This window comes from Protopterus annectens, chromosome 8.part0 (assembly GCF_019279795.1).
Source record: "Protopterus annectens isolate FY-2018-M chromosome 8.part0, PAN1.0, whole genome shotgun sequence".
Lineage (NCBI taxonomy): Eukaryota > Metazoa > Chordata > Ceratodontiformes > Protopteridae > Protopterus > Protopterus annectens.
The window spans coordinates 354,200,326-354,225,664 of record NC_056741.1 but is presented as its reverse complement, the minus strand read 5'-3'; the positions used below and the strand labels follow the sequence as shown (position 1 = coordinate 354,225,664).

Genomic DNA, 25,339 nt, shown 5'->3' with positions numbered 1-25,339 from the left:
ATAAAAGGGATGCCTTACTTGACACTACCTGTTTCCAAACATGTATAGGGAGTGTAGTATGTGCATCCAACATAGGCAGCCCTGCAGCACCACCTGAGGCATGATTGCCATGTTTTAAGCAATATAAAGATGTGCTAAGCAGCTTTTACCAATAATTAGTATATGTAAACAAAATTGCCCATGCTAACTAGCACAATGTCGGGCAATGTTGAGCAATGTTGGGCAAGGTTGGGCAAAGTTGAGGAAAGTCTGGTAAACATGCTCATATTTCCTTTATTGTTCCTTAAGCAGTCTGGTCTGCCAGCATGAAAATAAGAAGCAATGACAGGGCATGAACCCACGATACTATGCACTATAATCACAGTACTGAACCACTAAGCCATGATAGCATTTCAGTGGCACAGACACAGCAGGACAATTGTACAATAATGCAAACACAAAGAAATGCTGTATCATACCCCTAAAGAGGCATATCAGTAACCTCCCCCACAGGCCTATGCAGACAGAGAACATCAGGCCAGGCGGTGTGATGTGGGTTGTGTAGGCTATGATGTCGCAATCTAATATACGTGACATTGGACACTAGGATCTGTAGCACAGTAGTCTGCCTCAAGCCAGTACGATAGGCAACAGTACAGACTGAAATGGTGTACCATACATTGCAGTGCAGGTATAGCAAATGTGTATAAGTGTCAGGTGAAACCCTCATCCTATGTACACCCACAGTAACAATCAGGTGTGCCCCCGGGTAGAAATGTACAAAGAATAGCTGTCCCCCCTGTATGTAGAAATGTTGATAAGCCTATGCAAAGTGTCTCATGGAAGCCCTGCAGGCACAGCATGCTCTCTGTTGATCTATGACACAAAGGTGAGCCCTGCTCTAAAAATACAACTTGATTTTCCATACACATATAGTATAAATGTCTATACCGGGCGGGCTCACACACTCCAACAAATGTAGTGGATTTCATTCAGCATCACACTGAAAGGTCATACTGGGCATGCTCACACACTTAAAGAAACGAAGCAAATGTCAGGCAGCAACATACTGAAAGGTCATACTGGGCATGCTCACACACTTAGGCTAAATATGGATGTGATAATAAGGGATCTATGGACAAATGTGGATAGTCATCTCTACTTCCAGAAACACATTCACAACATGGTCAGAAAATCATGCAATGTGTTCACACAAACTGCCAAGGTCTGTGCATGTAGGTCAAAGGAGGTTCCCACTACTCACCAGTCATCAGACCCATCAGAGTACACCACAACACACTTGCAATGAATCTGACTAGGCACGTTCAGCAGCCAGAAAGACCACTGAAGTACCTTAACAAGAGGATTACTGGCCTCATATAGTTGCCCCATGCAACAAGACTGGATGTAACCGAATCTGTACTCTGTTGCATACTGTATACTCAGGAGATCTCTGCCCAACAGACAGGTCCATGTCATGGTTACACTCAGATCTGTTCTGAGTTACAGCTCAATGGCACTAAATATACAGAGCCAACTGATATTGCCAACATCCTGACAGATAGGATCAGTGTTAACTTTACCCCCTCTCACTCATGAAAGAGCATATCTCTATAATGGAAGACTGCAAAGTTGCTGTCATCATGGCTGCACAGGTAGAAAACACTCTCCAAAGCCAGTATCACAGCAGCCATGGGACCAGATAACTTCCCAGGCTGTGTAGTATCTACTTCCCTGAAATAAACATTAACATGGAAGGTCTGTGGCTCCTGAAGTTTCCAGAGGACTGCAAACTAGGAGCCATAATTGTAAACACTAAAGATGTGGACATCCTACAAAAGGGCCTCACTGAGACAGATGGCTGTTGTCAAAGCCATGGGCTCTAGCTCAATGCCAAAAGGTGCACTATCATCCCCTTTGTTAAAAACTCTGTAGCCAAGAACTACAACATAGAACATAGGTGGTAGTATACTTCACACTGAAAGTGTAACGAGCCCTTGGGTCACATGTGGACAGTGGACACAACTGTGATAATCACATTCCCACAGTAGTCAGGTGTGGCACACCTCATCACAAAATATGTCTCATGCAGAATAGAAAAGGACATTATTATAGTTCTAGTGAATGATGAGTAGAGTGGAACAGAGTACAACACCACTTTTGCTATGTACCTCACAAGACAACTACAACAACTGGAAAGCCTGCAGCAATACTGCACAAAGAGCATTAATGGCCTGAAATACATGCCATACACAGACCATCTCAAAATGCTCCATCCGTACTCCCTTGCACATCGCCTACTCAGAGGTGTTCACTGCCTAACATACAAAGCTATGTCAAACACAGAGCTGTTGGACATGCTCCACATAAAACACTCACAATACCTCTGACCTTCGGACCCAAAACCACAAGTGAAATACAAAAGGAAGGGGTGTATCCATTTACCTTATGGATACCCACACCTTCAGGTTAGTGGCACAGCATGAGGCCTTGGAGACCATGCAAGTGCAACTAACATTGGGCAAAGCTGCTCATCAGATTATAGCCTGCTACACATCACGTACCTTGTCTCAGGAACCTCACTCAGTATTCCGGAGAACAGTGGAAAATATAAAGGTCATATCAAACACCATTATATGAGGAGATTACAACTACCCAAACATTGAGTGGGAGAATTACTTGTGTACAACGTCCTTTGCCCAATGTTTCCTAGAGTTTAAAAACTCTAACACCCTGGAACATCTGGTCACCACGCCCACTAGAGGTGACAACATACTGGACATGATCATCACCAACATGGGGTACCAGTGTTCCACAACAGAGATAAACCCCTCACTGATAATATCAGATCATTAAGTAATCACACTGGACATCCACATCCCGTCCCCCCACCCAGTCAATGAAACCACTGTGAAGACATTTTCAAAAGCAAACTGCACACTTCCCAAGACCAAAGTGGAACGTTCTGAAGACCTCTTGCTATAGGATAATGGTATACAATCTGCAGAATCATTTACAAGTGCATCCTATGAGCATCTACAGGGATGCATGGAATGAGACATCACAAATAAAACCAAGATGCACTCCTCCAAAAATAGGACAACAATCAGGTGGTTGTTGCCCATAAATAAGCTAGACAACAGAAGGAGGAAACGAACACATGATAGAGCCAACTTCACTAAAGGAAAGGCATCACTGATCATTATTAGGAAGAAACAATGATCGCTCATAAAATAATCCAAGGACAGTTTCTAAAGACAAATAGCCAAGGAATGTAAGAATAACAACCACAAAGCCTTGGGTAGCTATACCAGACATGTAGGTGTCAACTTCCAAATATGCTGTCAGCTACTGAAAAATGGAAAGAAATACACCGAACCAACTTTCATTGCACACATCCAGGGGGACAAGTTCTGTGTAAACTCCCCCTCATCACCCCCAAAAGGGCCTGTGTCCATCACAGAAGGATGCAGAGCCCCCGACATCATGGACATGCAGGTAAAGACAGCCCTCTCCAAAGCTAAGAACACAGTATCAATGGGACTGGATGGTGTCCCAGGCTGCGTCTTACACTAGGCCCAAAAGGAACTACACCCTCACCTACATTCACTGTCCAGACTCAAGCATACCACAGGCTATGTACCCAAAGAATGGCATACACTAACAGTCATCCAGCTCCATAAAGGGGGTGCCACAACAGAACCTGGAAACCATTGCCCAATATGTCTACTCAGCCTGGTCTACAGAGCTATTGAGCAAATTGTCATGGAACCCATAAACTGAGATATTGGAGACCTCCAGACACTGGACTCTACACAACTTCGCCTTGTTAAAGGCAGATCCTGGCTCCTAAACCTAGTTGACTTATTTCAAATAGTTGCCAAGGACATAGATGGAAGTGAAAGTAGTCCACACAGCCCACCTGGACCTCACTAATGACTTTCTACACCATTCCCCACTCTGTCATCATGGACAAGTTTACCAGCTTGAACATTAACAGCTATGTCACAGGATGGGTGGCCATGTGGCTCACAGATCAAACACACATGTTCAGAGTTGCGGATGCCATGTCCAACTCTAAGCCAGTCACAAATGGCATCCCACAGGTCTTGGTCCTGGGACCCCACCTGTTCAGTAGATACTGCTCAGAGGTACAGGCAAGCATGGAAGGTGTATGGCTGAACAGGTTTGTAGATGACTGGTAACGGTGGTCCATAATCGACTCTACGGCTGACACAGACATCTTGCAGAAGTGTCTTACAGAGACAGATACCTGGTGTCAAAACAATGCCCTCAAGCTGAATGGCAAAGAATGCATAGTCATCCCCTTTGGGTAAAACAAAGTGCACACAAATTACCACATAGGTGGTAATCCAGTATGTACAGAGAAAGTCATAATGGCTCTGGGGACACAGGTAGATAGTAAACTCCCCTTTGATGATCACATTGCCAAAGTGTTTAGACATTCCTTCTATGTAGCCCACCTAATGTCACCTAATGTAACCCACTTTGTATAGTCTGATGATGTCACCATCCTACAAATATACCTGTGGAAAGGATACCTTACAGTAATGTGCATAGCGTGTTGTGTAAATGCATACTCCTGTTATATCATAAAGTAGTTAGGTAGGGGTTTGAATCCTGCGCTTGACGAGTGTGTGTTTGAGTGTTATCTCATTGGGAAGGAGCAACCTTTTTGGAGAGTAGTAAAACACCTTAAAAGTGGTATACTAATCTTTGTCAAGTCTGATGATGTCACCATCCTACAAATATACCTGTGGAAAACAGACTTTCCAGTAATGTGTATAGCACGTCGTGTTAATGTGTCCTCCTGTTGTTTTATGAAGTAGGTAGGGGTTTGAATCCTGCACTTGACATCTGTGTATGTTTGTGTAATTACCTTAGAGAGGACCAACCTTTTTGTAGAGTAGTAGAACACCTTACAAGTGGTATACTTATCTTTGTCAAGTCTGATGATGTCACCATCCTACAAATATAACTGTGGAAAAGATACCTCCCAATAAAGTGTATAGCGTATTGTGTTAATGTGTACACCTCCACTATCATGAAGTAGTTAGTTAGGGGTTTGAATCCTGTACTTGACAACTGTGTGTTTGCATGTAATTACCTTGGAGAGGAGCAGCCTTTTTGTAGAGTAGTAGAACACCTTACAAGTGGTATAGTTATCTTTGTCAAGTCTGATGATGTCACCATCCTACAAATATATCTGTGGAAAGTAGATCTCCCAGTAATGTGTATAGTGTGTCGTGTTAATGTGTATTCCTCTAGTATCATGGAGTAGTTAGATAGACCTTCCAGTAATGTGTTATAGCATGTCATGTTAATGTGTATTCCTCTAGTATCATGGAGTACTTCGATAGGGGTTTGAATCCTGCAGTTGGTGTGTGTGCTCTATGTGTGTGACACTGTTGGTCAATGTGTTGTGGGTTTTGCTTTTACTACTGTATCACATATCAGTATGCATTGCACGTGAGGTAGCTGTGTGGCAAATACATATACATAGATGTTACCTCAATTATTGCATGTGTGAAAACCCTGCTTTCTCCAAGAACACAGCTGTCATCTTTGCCAGACTGTGCTGCTGCTTCCCAGACCTTAGGTCACATCTGTATGCTTGTGACAAGACCAGCCACTGCAGTGATCCCTGGCCTAGGTCATCCGTGTCACACACACTCATTACGCTTTCTATTAAATTGTGTGAGTGAGGGTTTGTGGCCGATGTATATGTCAGACCTGTTCAAACGCAGCAAAGTCTGTCAATGATAACTATTCATTATAGATGTAAAAACAACCTTTGTAGATATGCATGCAGACCCCTTATTGCTTATGTGATGCACCAATGGATTTCAAAATACCTTTGGAAATGTGATTATCAAAGGAGAGATGACGTAACACTTGGTTGCATGTACACATCGGTACCTGTTCATCATGTTGGTGGCTACTACCTATGTGGTACTGTGGGGATACTATGTTCCGTAAAGGTGGATGACTATGCTTAGTTTGGCTTATAGCTTTACAGCATGGGTTTGACAACAGGTAACTGTCTGTATGATACCCTTGTGGAGGATGTGTGTGTCATGTGGAGAATGCACTATAGGCCACAGTATGCATTACCAGACATAGACGGACATATCCCTACTGTGATTGCTTGTACCTAAGAGAGCTATATGCCAAACAGGAGTGGATTTAGTAATGGTTGCAGGTGAATACCACCGGTTACTGGCATAGTATAGTACCTGAAGGATCCAAATGTTGCTGTGTGTCCTATATCTGTGTGTCAGTTGTCAAGACATCATCTAACGATTGGTTATGGTCAGGCTGTTGAAATTCTGTATACTACCAGAATGCAAAACAATGACAGATAGTAACAGTATCACCCACAGCACAGTGTCAAACCATGTCATACACACATGTGTAGTCAGGTACCGAAATGTGTGTAGCACAATGCATACTGGCCACCAAAATAAACTATGGAGTGTTACTGTGTAATACAGGGCATGTCACCCTGCCCATGTGTCCACTATGCACGTACATGCAGACAGTGCACCTCCACCATGTTCACAAATGTACACCTGCAAATCTGTGCTACACACATCCCACACATACTGTCCACTCTCTAACACATGCTGCCAATACTACACACATCAGCCAAGTGGCACGTGGGTGGACAATACACTATTGGAACTAACCCTGGTGTAAACAATACTACATTGACAGTCATAGCTTTAATGCATCATGCCTGCTCAGCCACACCTTCAAGCATATCATTACACTCTACTCCTGACAGCATGCTAACATTGCTATACTGCTATAAAGTCACCCTGTCCATCAGCACCATGGTAGCCTGTTCCTGCATCAATGTTACAGATGACAGGAGGAGGCACAGGTTTCATCATATGCACAGGGTGTGTTGTTGGTTTGCCAGAGGCCTACAGTGAGCCATCCAATCGACATGTATATGTGTGTGTGCGTGTGTGTGTGTGTGTGTGTGTGTGTGTGTGTGTGTGTGTGTGTGTGTGTGTGTGTGTGTGTGTGTGTGTGTGTGTGTGTGTGTGTGTGTGTGTGTGTGCGTGTGTGTGTGAGGGGCAAGAGTACTGCTATGGGCCAATGTTGATGTAATGTGTTCGGGTATGTGTTAGCCCTAGGTGTCTGGTTTATGTGTGTGTGTCTGCATGCACACAGTTCCACCATGTGGCTGCTATATACGGGTATTTGTGGGATAGCCACAGAATGTACCTGCCAGGCTTTATAGATCACTGTCTCTGGCCACGGATATGGTACCTGTGCCTGGCAGGGGTGCTACTGACATTATCATGTGCTAAGCCAGACTGGGTACTATCCCCAGAGGTAGATGGATGTACACTGGACCCAGATCCCTGCTGGGACTGTCCAGAGCCAAGTGCACGTGGTCTTCTAGGATGTTCTATGGACAGCCCACTCCCAACATTGCTGGGGCTGGTACTGGCATTACAGGAGCAGCTGTAACTTGATGGATGTCCGCTGCGACTGCCAGCTGCTGATGTTGCTGGCATACGTGAACATCGATGACTCAGCCATCCCACACTGTCCTGACACATGGACATGACATTGCGGAGGACATCTAATGTCTCTCCCCAATGTCTATCAGTGACCTCGGTGTAATTAGGGATGGCACCTGCTAGGTCATGGATACTGTCAATTACTACTGTGTTATGTGCCCTCTGTGTCTTTAGTCCCTGTCTGGTGTACCGTTCCATACGTGCCTGTGTCTCCATGACAGCCTGGAACATGCGTGAGGTTGTAAGACCTGTGGCACATCTGCCAGTGGCATGATGAGCAGCAGTGCTCTGATGAGAATCCCTGGACATCTGCCTATGTGGTACCCTTCCAGACATCTGGGTATGGCTGCTGTGTTGGGATGCATGTGCCATGGATACCACACTGTCCTGGCCAATGCCGACTGTATGCTGTCCCTCAGCTAAGGGCATTGGTGATGGATGTATTGGCAGTATGACTGTGTGCATGGATGGGGTGGACACTTGTGTACTGTCGATTGGTGGCCCAATGACAGACCCTGGCAAACATGCCTGTGCCTCAACACACCTATCATCATTATCACTATTTTGCTCAGTGACATTAGTTTCCATGCTGCAGTGAACCTGCCCAAAGTCAGCACCTGTGAGAGGAAGACAGGAAACACACTTTACAACCTGTACATGATGTCGACACACATGCACACATGCACACATGAAAAAATGCACACATGAACACATGAACACATGCATACATGCACACATGAACACATGCACACATGCACACATGAACACATGCACACAAATGCACTCCTCCCTAAATCAGACACACACACACACACACACACACACACACACACACACACACACACACACACACACACACACACACACACACACACACACACACATACACATACACACACCACCAGCAATTTAGAATATACTAAATAGCGGGTGATGGTGGGGTACAGTATCACAAGGCAAACAGTTATATCACACATGTCAGCATGCAGGACGTGTGTTTCTCAACAGCATGCAGTGCGGGTGTAGACAACCCTTGCTAATAACAGTATACATGGCTTTGATGCATGTGTGTTGTTGTTCAGTGATTGGCCTCACCCTAGAATGCAATGTGTACATGGACACAACATTGCTGTGCAAGTATTAAAAGCTCTGCAATGTCCTGTGCAGCATCATTCACAGGTATACATACCATGGCTGGATGTGTATCTGTGTGTCACATAGATATCCATTTCTTTTTTTTTCCATAATAAATCTTTATTGTTATATTATTTTCAAACACAAGTAAGAACAAAAATAACATATATTCACAAATCAAACATTAACTAATATCACTAATAACCACACTCTATATACAATATTTACAAGAATGCTTCCATGTAATACATTTAAATATAAAAAAGCATAAGAGTAAATGCAAGTAATAGACAGTTGATTACTAAATTCTCTCCACACACATAAATAATTATTAATATTTCCAAGTTGAAAATACTATGCTAGTATAATATTAAAAATGTTCCCAAATTTTTGGATTATTAACATTTTTATTTTGTTGGTTTAATAGTAATTTATGAGTCAATATATGTTTTGTTGCTAGAACTCTAAAGTTCTGCCATGAAGTTTTAGATGGATCTAACCAATTTGAAGCTATATAAAGCTTCATTAATAGAAAAATATTAATATATATAATAATTTGTGATTTAGGGATCTCTTTCGGGGGAATATGCAGAATCATAAATTTCCATGATAACGTTGTACTTTGGTAACCCACCTTCTGAAGTTGACTCTTAAGGGAATTCCAAAGTTTGAAAATACATTTACAACTCCAGAGCATATGAAGAATATCAGCTGGTTGATTCTTACAATATGGACAAGTTGGTGAATTTTTGGGATTAAATTTATGCAGGGTAAGGTGTGTATAATATGCATTGTTCCAAATCATCAACTGGGTATATATTAATTTTTGAAGAGAAGTAGATTTGATGGTCAAGTCAATTGCTTTTAACATATCTATCTATCAGTAAAATTTTCTCTTCCCAGTAGTTTGATAACAAAATTTTATCATGAAATTGAAATTCTTTAATTAATTGATTTGCTGTTGTGATATATTTAAGATCCTGTTGGAGAGCTTGCCACAACAAACAGCATCTATTAATAGCCTCTTCTTCTGGTTTAAAACTTTTAAAATAGCTTATAGTGAGTTCTCTAATTTGTCTTAGAATAACCAGATACTTTTTAGGTAAGTTAAGTTCTTGTCTTATTTGGTTGGCCGAACTGTCAAGATGTTTATATATATCAATCAAAGTTAGATTAACTATCAATGGAAACTTGTTGAGATCAATTAGTTGATTATTCAATTTTAAATTAGGATTCTTATGAAAGGGTTGAAAAACCATCATATGTTGAACCAAATCTAATGAATGAAATAAGTTATGTAAAGAAAATATGTTCATTTTCATGTGTTCAATAATCCCATAGAATTTCAACGTATCCTTAGCTAAAAAAAAGTATTGCTTTACGATTGATATTTAACTTTAGAATATATTTATAATTCAGAACTACCCAAAGTGGTATCCACTTCGTATTATTTATATCATAATTGGCAATTCTTAAAATTCTATTAGAATTTACAATTAAATAATACATTTCAAAATTAGGTAATTCCAGTCCTCCTCTATTTTTTGGGGTCATTAATTTATCATAAGATATCCTGGTTTTCTCTGGTTCCCAAATGAATTTAGCCAATTCTTTATGAATCTTTTTAAAAAACATCTTCAAAAGTAATAAATTGGCTGACCTAAAAATATACAGTAATCGTGGTAATATGTTCATTTTGATAATTGAAACTTTTGCTAACATTGACAGTCGTAAATTTTTCCATATCCCAAAATCCGAAATTATTTTTTCCCAGATTGCTTTAATATTATTATTGTAAAAGTCTTCCATATCTGTAGAGAACTCAATACCTAGATATTTAATATTTTCTTTAAATGATACCTGTCCTACTAAGGGCAATAACGAAAAGGGTTTAGGTGTCTTTAAAGGGAAGATATTGTTTTTTTTTTCAAGTTAATTTTATAATTAGAGACTTTTGAGAACTCATTAACAGCCTTCAATAATTTTTCAGTATCTGATAATGGAGATGCACAATAAACGCTAAGATCGTCAGCAAAAGCTGCCATTAATATTTTAGTTCTATAAATTATTGGGACATTATGATAAACATTTTGTTTAATATATAAAAACAATGGTTCAAGATAGATATTAAATAATAAAGGGGACAAAGGGCAACCCTGGTGTGTTCCATTCTTAATCTGTATTCTTTTAGAGAAGTTTTTATTAATATACAATGTAGTATAGGGATTACTATATAATATTTGTAACTTTTGGACAAACTCATGTGATATATTAAAATACGTTAAAAGATCAAACAAGAAATTTGTATCAACCCTATCAATGGCTTTCTGGGCATCAATTATAAGGGCATAAATATTTAAATTATTTTGCTTAGCATGCTCTAACATAGTATGTAATGTGAGTGTATTATCACTGGTTTGTCTACCTGCCATAAAACCAGTCTGTTCTTTGGAAATTATATGAGTCATGATTCTCTTCAGTCTAGATGCTATAATAGAGGTTAGAATTTTCATGTCTACATTTATTAATGATATCAGTCTATAATTATCCGGATTTTGAGGATCTGAATTGGCTTTATGTATAAAAATAGTTTTTGAGGCATTAAGATGTGGATCATTAATGTTATTCCTAATTATGTAGTTAAACACAACTGAAAGTATCTTACCGAAAATATCTGCAAACTTTTTATAAAATTCCACTGTCAAGCCATCAGGACCTGGTGATTTATGTGATTTCATATGCTGAATTACATATACTATTTCTTCTTCAGATATCGATTTAACCAAGTCATTTTGAATGTCCTCTCCTATTGTTGGAAACTTAATTGAATGTAGAAATTGTTCATAATTCCTGTTAGGGGTCATATCCTTTTGTCCAGCATAAATATTAGTGTATATTTTCTCAAAGATATTAAGAACATCCTCAGTTTTAGAATATATTTTATTGTTAAATTGTATTTCTGAAATCTGCACGGTTGGTTTTGTTTGATTAATGATCCTAGCTAACACTCTCGATGGTGTTTGAACATGATTGGCATACCTCACTAACGTCTTGTATTCTTGAAATGTTAATCTACTATTCTGAAGTAAAAAGAGATCCTTTTGACATTTAATCAGTTCCTCCTCTGTTTGCTCACGAAAATCCCTAATCAGTTCTTGATCAAGTAATTTAATTTTTATTTCTAAAGTTTGAATATCTTTGTTAAATATTTTTTTATAATAAGATGCTTTTTGCAAAAGTGTCCCTCTTATTTGAGCTTTAACTGTTGCCCATTCAATATCTGGGGCAAATTGTTGTTTCCCTAAACCAATCAATAAGTCTTTCAGGTACTTTGTAATTTCCAGTATTATATCCTCCTTATTCAATAAATTTGGATTAAGAGACCAATTATAAAACCTCTTTGTCTCAAAGTATCCTTTACCCCCTTAGTAAAACTCAATGAAATTTTAGAATGGTCTGATATATAATGGGCATGTACAATAACTGTAGGTTCTAGATTGATCAATACTCTTGATATGAGGAAGAAATCAATTCTGGACCACATTTTGTGACATGGGGAATAAAAGGTAAAATTGCTTGTACTATTATCGTTATTCAGATAGTGAAATGGATCATATAATTGAAAGTCTTCCTTAAGATCATTTAGTGCTAATACAGCATGCTTGTTAAATGCTCTTTGTGGACAAGATCTATCCAACTTTGGATTCTGGTAGGTATTCCAATCACCTCCAACAATTACATAATATCTATCAAATTGTGTTAAAATTGAATATAGTGATGCTATGAATAATTGTTGATCATTACAGGGAGCATATATATTTAAAAGTAAAATAGGTTTATCAAATAAGGTAGACAAAAGAATAACATAGCACCACCATCCATTTTTATCTGTATTAGAATCTAATATCTTTTCCTTGTATTGATCTTAAATAATTATGGCTACCCCGGCACTATTTGACTTACCTTCAGATACTACTACTTCTCTAATCCATTTCTTTTTTTTAACATCACCCCATTGATCATTCATTAAATGCATTTCTTGGAGTAGGATAAACCATGCCTTAGCCTGCAACAATACATGTAAAACCTGTTTCCTCTTCTTCAAGCTCTGGAGCCCTTTAACGTTCCATGAATCTACTTCCCACATTTCAAAGATTCACTGTAAAATGAAAGTTTTGGAGAGAGAGCATAGAAAAAAGAAAAAAACAGTAAATTCAAAACCATACATAATCTGGATGCAATCCTTATATCCCGTCCTCAACCAGTGCATACCCACTCTAACCCCGGACCATGAGATGTATAGGTCCTGTATAATATAGAATGACAAAGGGTTTAAAAGAAAAAGCAGATATAAAAACACCACAATGTAAAATTTCACACATGTATCACAATTAAGACCTATAAAACCTAACTTCACTATGACAAAGCCTAAACTAAACATTCCCTAACAAACACTGCCATAAACTACATCTCTTTGGTTAATTACTATTTAAAGAAATCAAATTAAAAATGTAACAGTACAGTACATGTAAAAAGAATAAAGTAAAAAAAATAATGCACTTTTAGTAGTTGGATTAGCTATCTATACATAAACCACATGCATTAAAAAAAATACATACTAATATATAACCCTATATTAAAGCAAATAGACAGCAAATTGTTAATATCCTTTGTTATCCATTCACCTTATACTAATTTCATAATAAAGCAAGCTTCTAACTAAATAAAATAATAAAAATAACACAAAACATTAAAAACTATGCTGACAGGTTAAATAAACATTGCTAAATCCCTGCACCCTCTCTAAATAATATAACTACAAAATGTTGACTAAAAGTTAATAAATGAAGTTCCTAACAAGTTCCTATGTGCTTAAATTACTACAGAACAGTGTTATTTAATGTTAAATAAACAAGAGAGTGTTTAAAACAGTTCTCTTTGGTTTTCCAAACCAGGAAGTCCTGTGAAATGCTCGCGATGGGGGACCGCTTTTGCAGACGGACTCCCGGAAGTGCCACCATGAAATCTGCACCCTTGACAGCATTTTAAGCACTTCCTGTCTTCCTCCTTGTCAAAAACAGATCTTAGAAGCCATAAAATGTCAGGAAACAAGTGCAGGAGATCAAGATAAGGAAAAACAAATAGTTTTATTGCTCAGGAAAAGGCTAAAGCTTCACAAATGCAAACAAAGGATTACCCAGTCCTCGAAGCACAGTAAACAATGAATCTAGCCTCAGCAACATGCCAGTCCCAGCAAAAGTTCAATTCAAGTCTCTGATACAGGTAAAGCCTTGAAAATTTTAAGAAACAGATTTCTTGCCTCATTTTTGGTGGAAACAGAATGTTTAACCCCATCCACTGTAAATATAAGCATATTAGGATATTGCATTTGAAACTTAATTTGTTTGTCAATAAGAAATTTGCAGTAAGGAGACAGAGACTGTCTAGCCTGTCTGATCTGTATAGGTAAATACTGTGTCAGAGATATTTTATTGTTTTTCCACATAATATAGCCTCCACCTTGTTTTGCAGTAATAAGTATTCTATTTACATCTTGATAATTAAGCAGTTTAACATACACAGTTCTAGGAAAATTAGATGCTTGTACTTCTCTCAAAGCTCTGTGTGCTCTTTCCACAATGATTTGTTTCACACTATCAGAATCATTTAAAAGCACTGCAAATATTTGTAGTATGGATGGAATTAGTTCATTATACTGAATGGATTCAGGAATCCCTCTGACAATGATATTGTTTCTCCTGGATCTTGCTTCTAGGTCTGTAAGCTTACTTTGTATAGCCTGTATATCAACATCATGCAGATTAGTTTTTTTTTCCCAGTAAAACTAATTTGTCCTCAGTATCAAAAATTCGAGCCTCCGTCTTATCCATTCTTTCCAGCAACTGAGTACATGAAATTCCAAATTATTGTATTTGACAAGTCAGTTCTTTTAAAGCTTCTTGTATAGGCAGAAGTGCAGTTTTGATATCCTCCATATTTAAAGCTTGATCAGCTTTAGTTTTAGTCCCTAGTTTCTGTTGTTCCTGTGCTTTAGTAATTTTTTGTCGTTTAGTAGTCACATCTTTTTCTGGTGATTGCAATTCCGATAATTTTGTTTTAGTCGTAGTTATATCCATGCTTTTGTCCTCTTTTGACATCTTATTGGAACACAAAAAGTTGCAATATAAAAAGCACACGGTTCCTTTGTGTATTCCTCTCTGCAGAGCTAGCTAATCTGTTGTAATCCAGTGAAATATATTCCTTTTTTCCGGTTTTTCTTCTCAATCCAGGATAAATAAGTGTAGTTAGAATAAGTCTATCGAAGTTTTGGTGTTAAAAATGTTATAGTATCCACTCAGGGTTTTGATTTCCTCAGGTTAAATGTAGAGCTGCAGTTCAACAGTGTTCACAGAACAGCAGCCATCTTTGAATCCCATAGATATCCATTTCTGAATAGAGCGTCTGTGTCTTTAGCAGATAATTGTGGATACAGGTTTAGCATATGCATGGTATGTATACACACAGGATGAGTGGTGCATGTATACCTAATGGAATACCATTGCTCAACATAGCCATTGTACAGTGATTATCGTGAGTGTAGGACATATTGCGGACATGCCAGTGCCAGCCATGACAACACAACTGCAGCATTAAACATCACACATACACAGTGTGTGTCATGTGACCTATACACGCAATTGCATTACAAGACATATATGTGTCACTTTGTACAAATGGTGATTGCTATGCATATTGTGTATAGGTGCATATGTTTGCACACACACAACATTGAGGTGCATAGCAGTTAATGCTATGTGTAGTACTGTGGTCACTGTAACTGGATGGGGTGTACTACCATGAGCCATCATCATGCAGCATCATGTGGTCACTCAAGGCTACTAATGTGTGCCAGACTGGCACATACCATGCTGTACTGGAACTGCAGTACCATGGCTACATTCACCATGTCACAGCCAGTTGTTACATGGGTTTGTAAGGTGCCCAATAGGGGGCATTGCCTAACATGAATGTGTTATGTGTTGAAGAGTGTCGCACAAACACATGAGAGGCATCTACCTCTCAGGGATATTATGTGTGCTGTGTGGATGACATTTGGGATACTGTAGTGTGACCTTACAGCGGGTGTCTGAATATGCCATGTGTAGCATGTTAACGTGTACTGCGTATGACAAAGTTGTGTATGTTGTGTGCATGTGTATCGACTCTGCATATCCAATGTCCACTACAGTGTTGCCACAATTGTGTGGGATGCTCTGTGTATTGTATGTGTTTTAGGCAGCTACCCACATTACTGGGATGTGCATAGTCTCACAGCAAACATGCACAGCATGCATTATGCGTAGGTGTGTTATGTGTACATGGCCTACACCTCACCTATGACATGCACATTTAATTAGCAATATTAAATGTAGAACACACTCACCAGCATGGGTCTGCTGCCTTGCTGTCACACCAAAGGGACCTACAAGAATATGAGACACTTTGTCAGTGGCAACAACTGTGGCATTGCTACTGTGAGTTTGCAATCTTACAGTAGTACAATGGTTGACAGTCACAGGCCTACAGATTACATTCCTAATTATTAGTATTGCACAACACTAGGCACCACATCTTCTAACTACACAAAACACATCTCACATAAGCATGCTCTACCAATAGAGGTAACAGTAGTCTACAGCTATGCCATGTTACCTGCATGCTCCATGTCAACTTTCTGGGTGGCTCTGGCCTCCATGATGATACATGTTACTTGTTGTTGTTGGCCAGGAGCCACCTGGCTCAGGAGCAGCTCCTCCACTCTGGTGAGGGGGGATGGATGGCTACCCCCCCACCTGTGGCAAGCTGTTGTCTGTGGATATCAGACGCACGCTGCCGCACATGTCTAATTAAATCACTGCAGTGATGGTGTACCTGCTCATATGTCTGGTTATGCATGCCTATGTCATTTACCCTACGGACAAGATCTTGCCACAGTGCAGTCTGCTCATGCTGGTCCTGGCTGGTTCTGGAGAACAGCAGGTCATAGTGCTGCACCAAGCTTATCGTTATCTGTTCCTCCTCTGCCGGGCTATAGGCGGGATTACGATGGTGGGCCATGACCCTGGAAGACAATGAAACAGTATGTGTGAGCAAGTCATGTGGCACACATAACATTCTAAAGCACAGATATCAATTAACTGCCATATATAGCAACCTATTGGCTGTCAGAGGATATACACTTTCAATACCACATATCAGTTCTTAACCCACAATTGCCTGACAGTGCCTGGCACACTCTATATATCAAACCATGTTTTGCACAGCAACAAAGATAAACCAGTATGTAAGACTATACAACAGTACATGGCACACTGTATGTGACACAATGCACCACCTAGCCACAGGAGGTATATATCAAGCTAATGCATCAAGAAATATGTAATCCATTGCAATGATTGTAAAGTCCAGTTACAGTATTACCAGTATCCCACACTAGTCATTGATGGCAAACCCCTGCCTAACATATGTGCACATTTGTTAATATAGGTGGCATACTGCTGTACTAGACTATACATGTTGCTAGATATGCACTTATATCATGTAACACACATATGACCGAGGCCATGGTATAGGCATACCCACACACACATCAGACATACATACCAGACACAAAGGTATGGCAACCCAGATGACCTTTACCTGTGTACCTTACAGTACTGTGTGTCAGTAGTTACAAAACCTTAAGCCTGAGCTATGTAATCTGTGAGGACTACAGGGAACACACAAAACAATGGTTCCAAGAAATGTGGACATACACCATACTGTGCTGTTTAGGCATACAGCTTCAGGTAGTACTACAGTTCATACAGGAGTTGGATTCACCAGCAGTAACACTCAATAAGCATACATGTACTGCTTTAGCCTACAATGGGACACCCCAGTCAACAACAAGGGACTACGTCATGCCATACTGCTTCTTCTGCCTAGCAATTGCATACACATCTTTTGCTGGGATCACAGCTAGGACACATAATACCATGACAGAAACAGTTTCCCACTAAGCTATCACACATATACAGAACTCTGACACATTCACCAACACATTCACCATCACACTCAGTCAACCTCACATAGCAATTATTGCAACAAGTACATGTGGGTGTGTATCGCTTCATAGGTAGGTAATAGGCTACTGGCCCTAGGGCCTATAGAAGTCTAGCCATACGCTACCCTTGCCTTTAACACACAGGTAATTACATTTCACGTGGCCCTATCAAGCAGAGCCACAGAGGTGATTGCCTGGGTGTATTCCCTATCTCCCATACAATCTTCAGGATTATTTATGATGACTGCTAATTAGGAGCTTTGTTTGCTATTGATAGGTGCATGTGCTGTTTATTGTGGTCAAAAGTTTTAGGTCCCTAGAGCGTGTAGCTCATAGGGATTGTGATCTGTTTATGTGGAGCATGTCCAACAGCTCTGGGTTTGACATAGCTTAGTATGTTAGGCAGAGGTCACCTCTGGGTAGGCAGTAGGCGGTATGCGACACAGTCTAGTTGTGGGTTTGTGAGATGGTCTGCATAGGGCATCTGTTTGAGGCTGGTATAACTCTTTGTGAGGTATGTCTGTGTCGTTTCCAGTTGCTGTAGATGTCTTGTGAGGTACATAACACATTGGGCATTGTACTCTATAATGGGCTTTATGTGTGATTAGTAGAGGGGAACACTGACTATATTTCCCTGGATGACACACCTTTTGTGATGACATGTGCCACGTAGACAGATGACATGACTAGTGTGGCACTGTGATCATCAGAGGGGAGACTACTGTCCACCTGTGTCCCATGATCTCTTATCACACCTTCGGTGTTAAGTAGACTACCACCTATGTGGTAGCTAATGGGTACAGAGTTTTTGCAAGAAGGGATGCCAATGCAGTGTCAACATTGAGTTTGAGTCGATGGTTTTGTCACCAGGCATCTGTTGCAGTAAATATGACCCTGTCTCTCTCTCTCTCTCTCTCTATAAGTATATATATTTTCATGGTCGGGATATCAATTATGCGAAGGTTGTGAGGTATACAGTTATGTCATAATATTGCACAGTGTTGCGGGGAATGCATTGAAGGTGTACTCAGCCCATGTAGCTTTAGTAGGCCTCACTGGCTGCAACACTGCAGACCTGACAAATCATACCCACAACGTTTAACCACCACATGTCATACACCAGCACTGTATGCTGTCTTGTTTGCCACACACTACAACCTGCATAGAAATATGCACATAACAACCTTCAACAACATATATATGTCCACCCTTTACAAACAGTTGCAGTATGTCCCTTGCTCTGTGCACATGTACAGATGCTAATATATCTGACACAGGCAGATCTCTCCGTATGTGTGTGCCATACACACACAAGGTACACACTGTTGTAAGTTCATGTACCTCACTTCTGATCTGTTGGGCCTTGCTGCAACATGAACAGGTGTCACATGTGAGCACACAGTAATATTAGAGGGTGTATATATAGCTGCAAATGCTAGGTTAGCATACTAGCCTGGTACAGTTGTTGCCAATGCTAAGCTACACGTTAATATGACTATCATGCATTTGTTACTCTGTCACATCCATGTTTATATATCCGTATGCACTACACCATTGATGGGGAAGGATGTTTGGGAATCGCAAGCCCATGAGCCCACAGATGGCAACAGTGGAACTGAGATCCCCACCAATGGGCAGTCACCACTGCACCTTCACAGCCCAGAGGGTGGCTGTGCTGGGGGCTGCATAGGAGGGGCAGGCTCACCCGTGAGCCTCACCACTCTTGCCTCAAGCTGGCGTAGAGTATCAGTGACTGAACACCGGATCTCCCTACGCACCACAGCCCAGACCGTTCAGAGGGTGATAGGTGGCCCTCCTCCGGCCACACTTGCATGGGGGGACAAGCCCCATCCTCTCCAGCACTTCCACTTGAAGGTGGCACAGAGCCAATGGAGGAGGAGGTCCCGGGCTGGGCACCGGACCTGCTGGTGTCAGGTGCCATCACCAGTTGAGGTGGGACAGGTGGGTCCGCTGGGACCGGCCTTACCATACGTTCTATGCTTAGGAGGATTTAATGACAATATGGGTTGGTAACAGCCAAAAGCATTCCAGATTAGTTGTAATAGCATGCAGTAATATTCTCATTAACCCAACACACCAGAGTTCCAACAGTTGAACAGCAAGCATAACACATGCATATATAGAACAACAGTGGACATTCCAACAGCATGCAGGACTGACTGGTGGCAACAGGCCACCAAGATTGTGGTGTTTGAACAGGGCACATGCATCAAAGTAAATGCAGATATTTATAAAACAATAGGACATGTGTCCCAACAAATGTTTTGAGATTAGACTTACCCATTGAGGTGTGGAATTGCATTGTTTATGCACATACAGTAGGGTGCAAAAAGATACCTCCATTAACATCTTATATGTACTTATAGTTTACATTACATTCCTATTGATTGCATGTGTATATCCCCTACATGTATTATTACACTAGGCAAAGTGCATTAAGTTGTGAAATGGGTTTGGCTAGTTCCTTATATACCTGACCTGTATCTGACATACCAACTGTCCAGGATGCAGATGTTACTGCTACGTATTTATATATTTTATTTATATTTATATATCTACATATCTGGATGTGTTCAGGTGACATTATCAGTTATAGTTCTATAGCCCCCTATATTTCTAGCGGCACACTGACATTTCTGGGGAACACATTAACAAGCTACTCTTGTGCCAGATTTACTTATGCATGCCAGCCATTAACCAACAGTTGAGGACTGTATATATGCTTCACAGCTACTGGCACTCCCTTCATCCACTTTATATGGGCCTGGCCAAGTGTGGGTTGACAGCGCTTAATACAAGAGTGCTATTTATATAATGCAAGAGTACAACAACATTTCGAAGTAAGTGACACAGACACACTGCAGGAATTATACCTGTATTAATTACATTACACACTTTTCTAGAAGCTCTCTCATTTATTTGATATTACAGTGCATGCAGAAGACTTATTCAAGACGTATTATACCTTTATGAATGGGTTACAACACTCTTTTTCAGGCTCTCACACTTATTTTATACAACAGTACATGCAGAGAAATTATTCAGGACTTATTATGCCTTTATTATTGGGCTACAACACTTTTTTTCAGGCTCTCTCACTTATTTTATATAGGAACACACCAAATCCACTGGATACACCACACAGAGGAATCCATAATGTAGAAAACTTCTTTAATAAAGAACTGGAACACACAAGCGCTTTCGCATAGTAACACTATGCTTCTTCAGGTGTAATAAAACATGAAATTGAGCAGCCTTTTATACAAAAGCTCTTGGCGCTCAAAACTGGCTAATCAGAACACTAATTGAATAATTATAGCATTCATGCTGAGCTAGTTTAAAGGGCTATCATTAACAAATTCAAAAATGTTAAAAATAGACAAAAAAGAATAAAAAACATATGAAAAAGCATGAATAAAAACAGTTTGCATAAAATGCGCCAAAGCGCCTTAAAACAATTATGCTGTCACACCAAAAAACAGCAACTTCTGGCGTAAGCTGACAATACAAGCCTGCTGAAAACTCAGAATTGCTTATAAAACAAAGCAGCAAGTGTCAGTGATCAAATGCATAGTATGGTCCACATTTCAAAATGTTCACAAACTATGAGCAAAAGAACCACAAATACATTAATAAAATACCTTAATAAATTATTAAAGTAAAATATGTAATATCCCTAAAGGTAGAATCGCTCAACAGAGTTCATCGTGAGCCCCTTACCATAGAGCTAATAACCAGAGCTAATGCATCAAAAACACCAGATGATCATATTGTTGTATCAGTAAGGGCAAATGGTATTATCAAACTCTGCCTAGCAGAAATATCCATGTAATAAATATTGTCAAGAAACGGCAGTGTAGTGTCATTAATGAATAGTGCAGAACATGCCGGTTAATAAAATCAGCTTAATATCGCCTTCTAAATAAAGAAGCATCTATAGAACCTACTAATGCACAAAATCCTAAACCTATATAACAAAGTTGACTTACACAAAAAGTAAGTAATAAAACTCACCAGTAACGACAACAATGAAAATAAAAATAAAACCGTTGTAGCATCCTGTATGCACGGAAAGTCATGTGACGACAGTCAAAACAACGAAAACTGGTCCGACAGTAAAAAACATCCTATTACCAACAACAACTGTCGGACTAAACAAAGAAGGACTCACCTTCATCATAACCATCTGATCAACGGCTTTACCTAAAACCAGAAAAACTAACAACAAAATCCAACTGATAAATCAAATACTGAATGTTGATACAAGTATATGAAAATATATAATAAAGCATCAGAGGATCTGGCGGAATGCAAAACACTATTTACCACTATAAAGATGGTGCACATAAAAAGTGGCAGCATAAGCCGCCCCAATGAGATGTAAACACCCAACGGGGATCTAACCATAGCATATAAATATAGCGACTGAAATATGGTATGAATATAATACAAATCTACCATAATAAAAAAAGCGGCAACAAAGAGAGACACAATGATCACATGGAAAATGTATATAAAGGAATATATATAATGAATATATATACAAGGTGTAAAACCAACTGCAAGTTAACTGCACACATAATGTTGTCCAGTTATACAAAATACCAGAAGACTTATATAAGCCAAGCAGCAGTATGTAATAACATGAACTGGAAAGTGAAAAATCATAGATGTTATTGACACAATATGGAGGACTTAGCAGTGCACGCAACTGGTTAGTAAACAAGTGTAGTATAATGTGACACTCCTAAACTTACCTAAAGCCACTATGACATAGAATATGCTAATTGATAAAATTGGAATATGATAAACGGTTATAGGGAGTCAAACCATAGTTCAATCATGCCTCAAGGGGGCCTTAGCAGCATCACATCAAGCATAACTAACAGATAAGTATGTAAAATTACGGACAAACCTAAAACTCAGTGTAAGAAAAAATGAAAAGTGCATGATACATGCAGCATCACCAGGAAAAGGTGAACCTATAGGAGGGCACTAAAAAATCTCAGAGAGTATAAGTGCAGAACCAAGATGCACTAAATAATGTGTCAGACGATATAACCAATAGACTTATGTCTTTACTTCCTCATATTGAGAACTGGTTTAACTGAGACATATTGGTTAATGCCTGGATGTAAATGTGTTTTCAGGGTAAAAATCCACTTAAGCTCCCTGAGAGCCAACTGGTTCATATTGTCTCCTTCTCTATGATTGATTGCCATCAATTCCAGAACCATAAATTTGAAAATATGTGTACTAAATTCCAAAACGTGTTTGGCCAAGGCACTACTGTCATTACCTTTGTTGATATCATAATAATGATTGTACACCCTATCACGAAGTCTTCTCTTCGTAAGCCCTACATAAAAAGCCTGACAGGAATCGCATATGGCCAAATAAATTAAGTTAGTACTATTGCAATCGCTGTGAAACCTGGGTGTAAACAGGAAAGAACCATCGGGATGGGTGAAACTAACAGCATCTGATATATGTTGGCACATATGACATTGGCCACAGGGAAATGTCCCTGTGCGACCATTGTGAAAGTGATTTGTCGGACGATGCCGCTCTATACACAAGGTTTGCTTCAAATTATCACAGGTCTTATAGCTGAATGTTGGATGAGCACCCACAATATTCCTGGTAAATGGATCTGCGACCAGCACATTCCAATTTCTGCTGATAATTTTATTGTGTGCAACTACATCACTGGTATATCTGGTGACATAAGTAAGTGTATCATGATGCCCATGGTTACCAAAAGCACAAACAGAGGCATTGCGCCTGCCCTCACCGGCATTGTTACTCAAGCCAAATAATTTCCTAAGGACCTCCTGTTTGCAATCATCTATGAGTTTGAAGGGATAACCTCTTTCTTCAAATAAGCCTACGAGTGTATCGAGCTCAGAGGCCAAGTCACTTTCATCATTACAAATCCTACATATTCTATATAATTGGCTCAAAATGATGCCTCTAAAGGTGAACCTGGGATGCATGCTTTCGAACCGGAGCAAAGAGTTTCTCCAGATGGACTTCCTGTGTAATGACGTAACTATCTTATTGCCAGTAAATTGCAGCTTTAAATCTAAAAACTGTGCTTGAACAGGGGAAATATCTGCTGTGAACCTCAAGAATGTAGAGGTCGCTTCTAGGGCAGAAATGAAGCTAAGGCAGTCTGCTTCAGTTCCTTCCCACAAAAAAAGGACGTCATCAACGAACCTTTTATACATTTTGACATTTTTGTAATCAGGATGTTTAAAAAGATGTGACAATTCCCAGTGATGGACCACAAGGTTGGCATAACTGTTTGCACAGGGAGTGCCCATGGCAACTCCCATTTTTGAAGGAACAACTGATCCTGGAATATAAATATGTTGTTCTCTAATATCATCTCTAGCAGGCAATTTATCAAAATCTGCCTGCTGTTGCTGTAACTAGAATTGCTAACCATGATCTCTCTGATGGCCAACATCCCTAAATCATTGGGAATACTCGTAAAAAGATTCTTGACATCCATGGTAACTAGCAACATATTTGTTCTACTTCTATCCAGCTCAAACCCTTTAAGAAATTCAACTAGCTGATATGAGTCCTTCAAGATGACAGGAATATCATCCACTAAGGGGCGTAACAGCCCTTCCACAAAGGAAGAGATAGTGGAAGTAATCTAGCGTTCACCAGCAACAATAGGTCGCATAGGTACTGGTGTAACCCCCTTATGGATTTTGGGTAGACCCTTAATGATAGGCAAGGTAGGAAATTCAATTACAAAATGTTCATAGAGTTCACAGCTGATCTGTCCACACATTAAGAGATCGTAAAGATTATCATGTACCAGCTTCACAACTCTACTGACCTGGTCTCTAGTGATGACCTCATATACTTTGTCATCTGACAGCATATCAATCATGGTGGCAATGTACTCAGAAGAGTCCATAACAACCACTGCTCCTCCTTTGTCAGCTTGTTTGACAATAATGTTTTCATTATTCTTAAGGGAAACAATGGACTCCTGCTCAGCTTTGCTAACATTATAAAAGTTGCATCTCTTCTTACTATTGTTTAACTTAAACCAATCATAGAAATCACTCTCACACATTTTCTGAAAGCTCTCAACGTTATGCGGCAACATAGGTGTAAAGCTGCTCTTGGTCTTAAAAAAACTTTTTACAGTATTAGTGTCCAACACCTTGCTGTCTTTAAAGAAGACTTTAAGAGCAACATTACGACAAAACAGTCTCAAGTCTATTAAGATGTCACTTAAATGACTGACCTGTGAGGGAATAAAATTCAATCCCTTCTCTAGAATAGACATGTCTGGAACAGACGGAGTGTAACTAGATATGTTGTGGACAAGGGAAGAAGTTCTCTGTTTATTTGAGTATGTCGATATGATGCTCAATTTCTTCGTCTCCTATTGTTTGGAAAATTTTCTACTGACCCCTTTCTTTTCCTTGGGCCTCTGCTGCTTGACCGGCCCCGCCATGCTAGCTGCTCCTTGACTGGAAACGGTAAAAAATGGTTGCTGACGGAAGACGAG

General features: G+C 39.7%; 1 long non-coding RNA gene across 1 annotated transcript in view; it reads left to right on the top strand.

The window, feature by feature from the left end:
* Positions 1-13,711: 13,711 nt before the first annotated feature.
* LOC122808807 overlaps positions 13,712-25,339 on the top strand; it is a 391,579-nt gene continuing 379,951 nt past the window's right edge. Inside the window, exon 1 of the long non-coding RNA XR_006365834.1 lies at positions 13,712-13,955. This is a non-coding gene — a long non-coding RNA (uncharacterized LOC122808807). The remainder of the gene's footprint in view (positions 13,956-25,339) is intronic.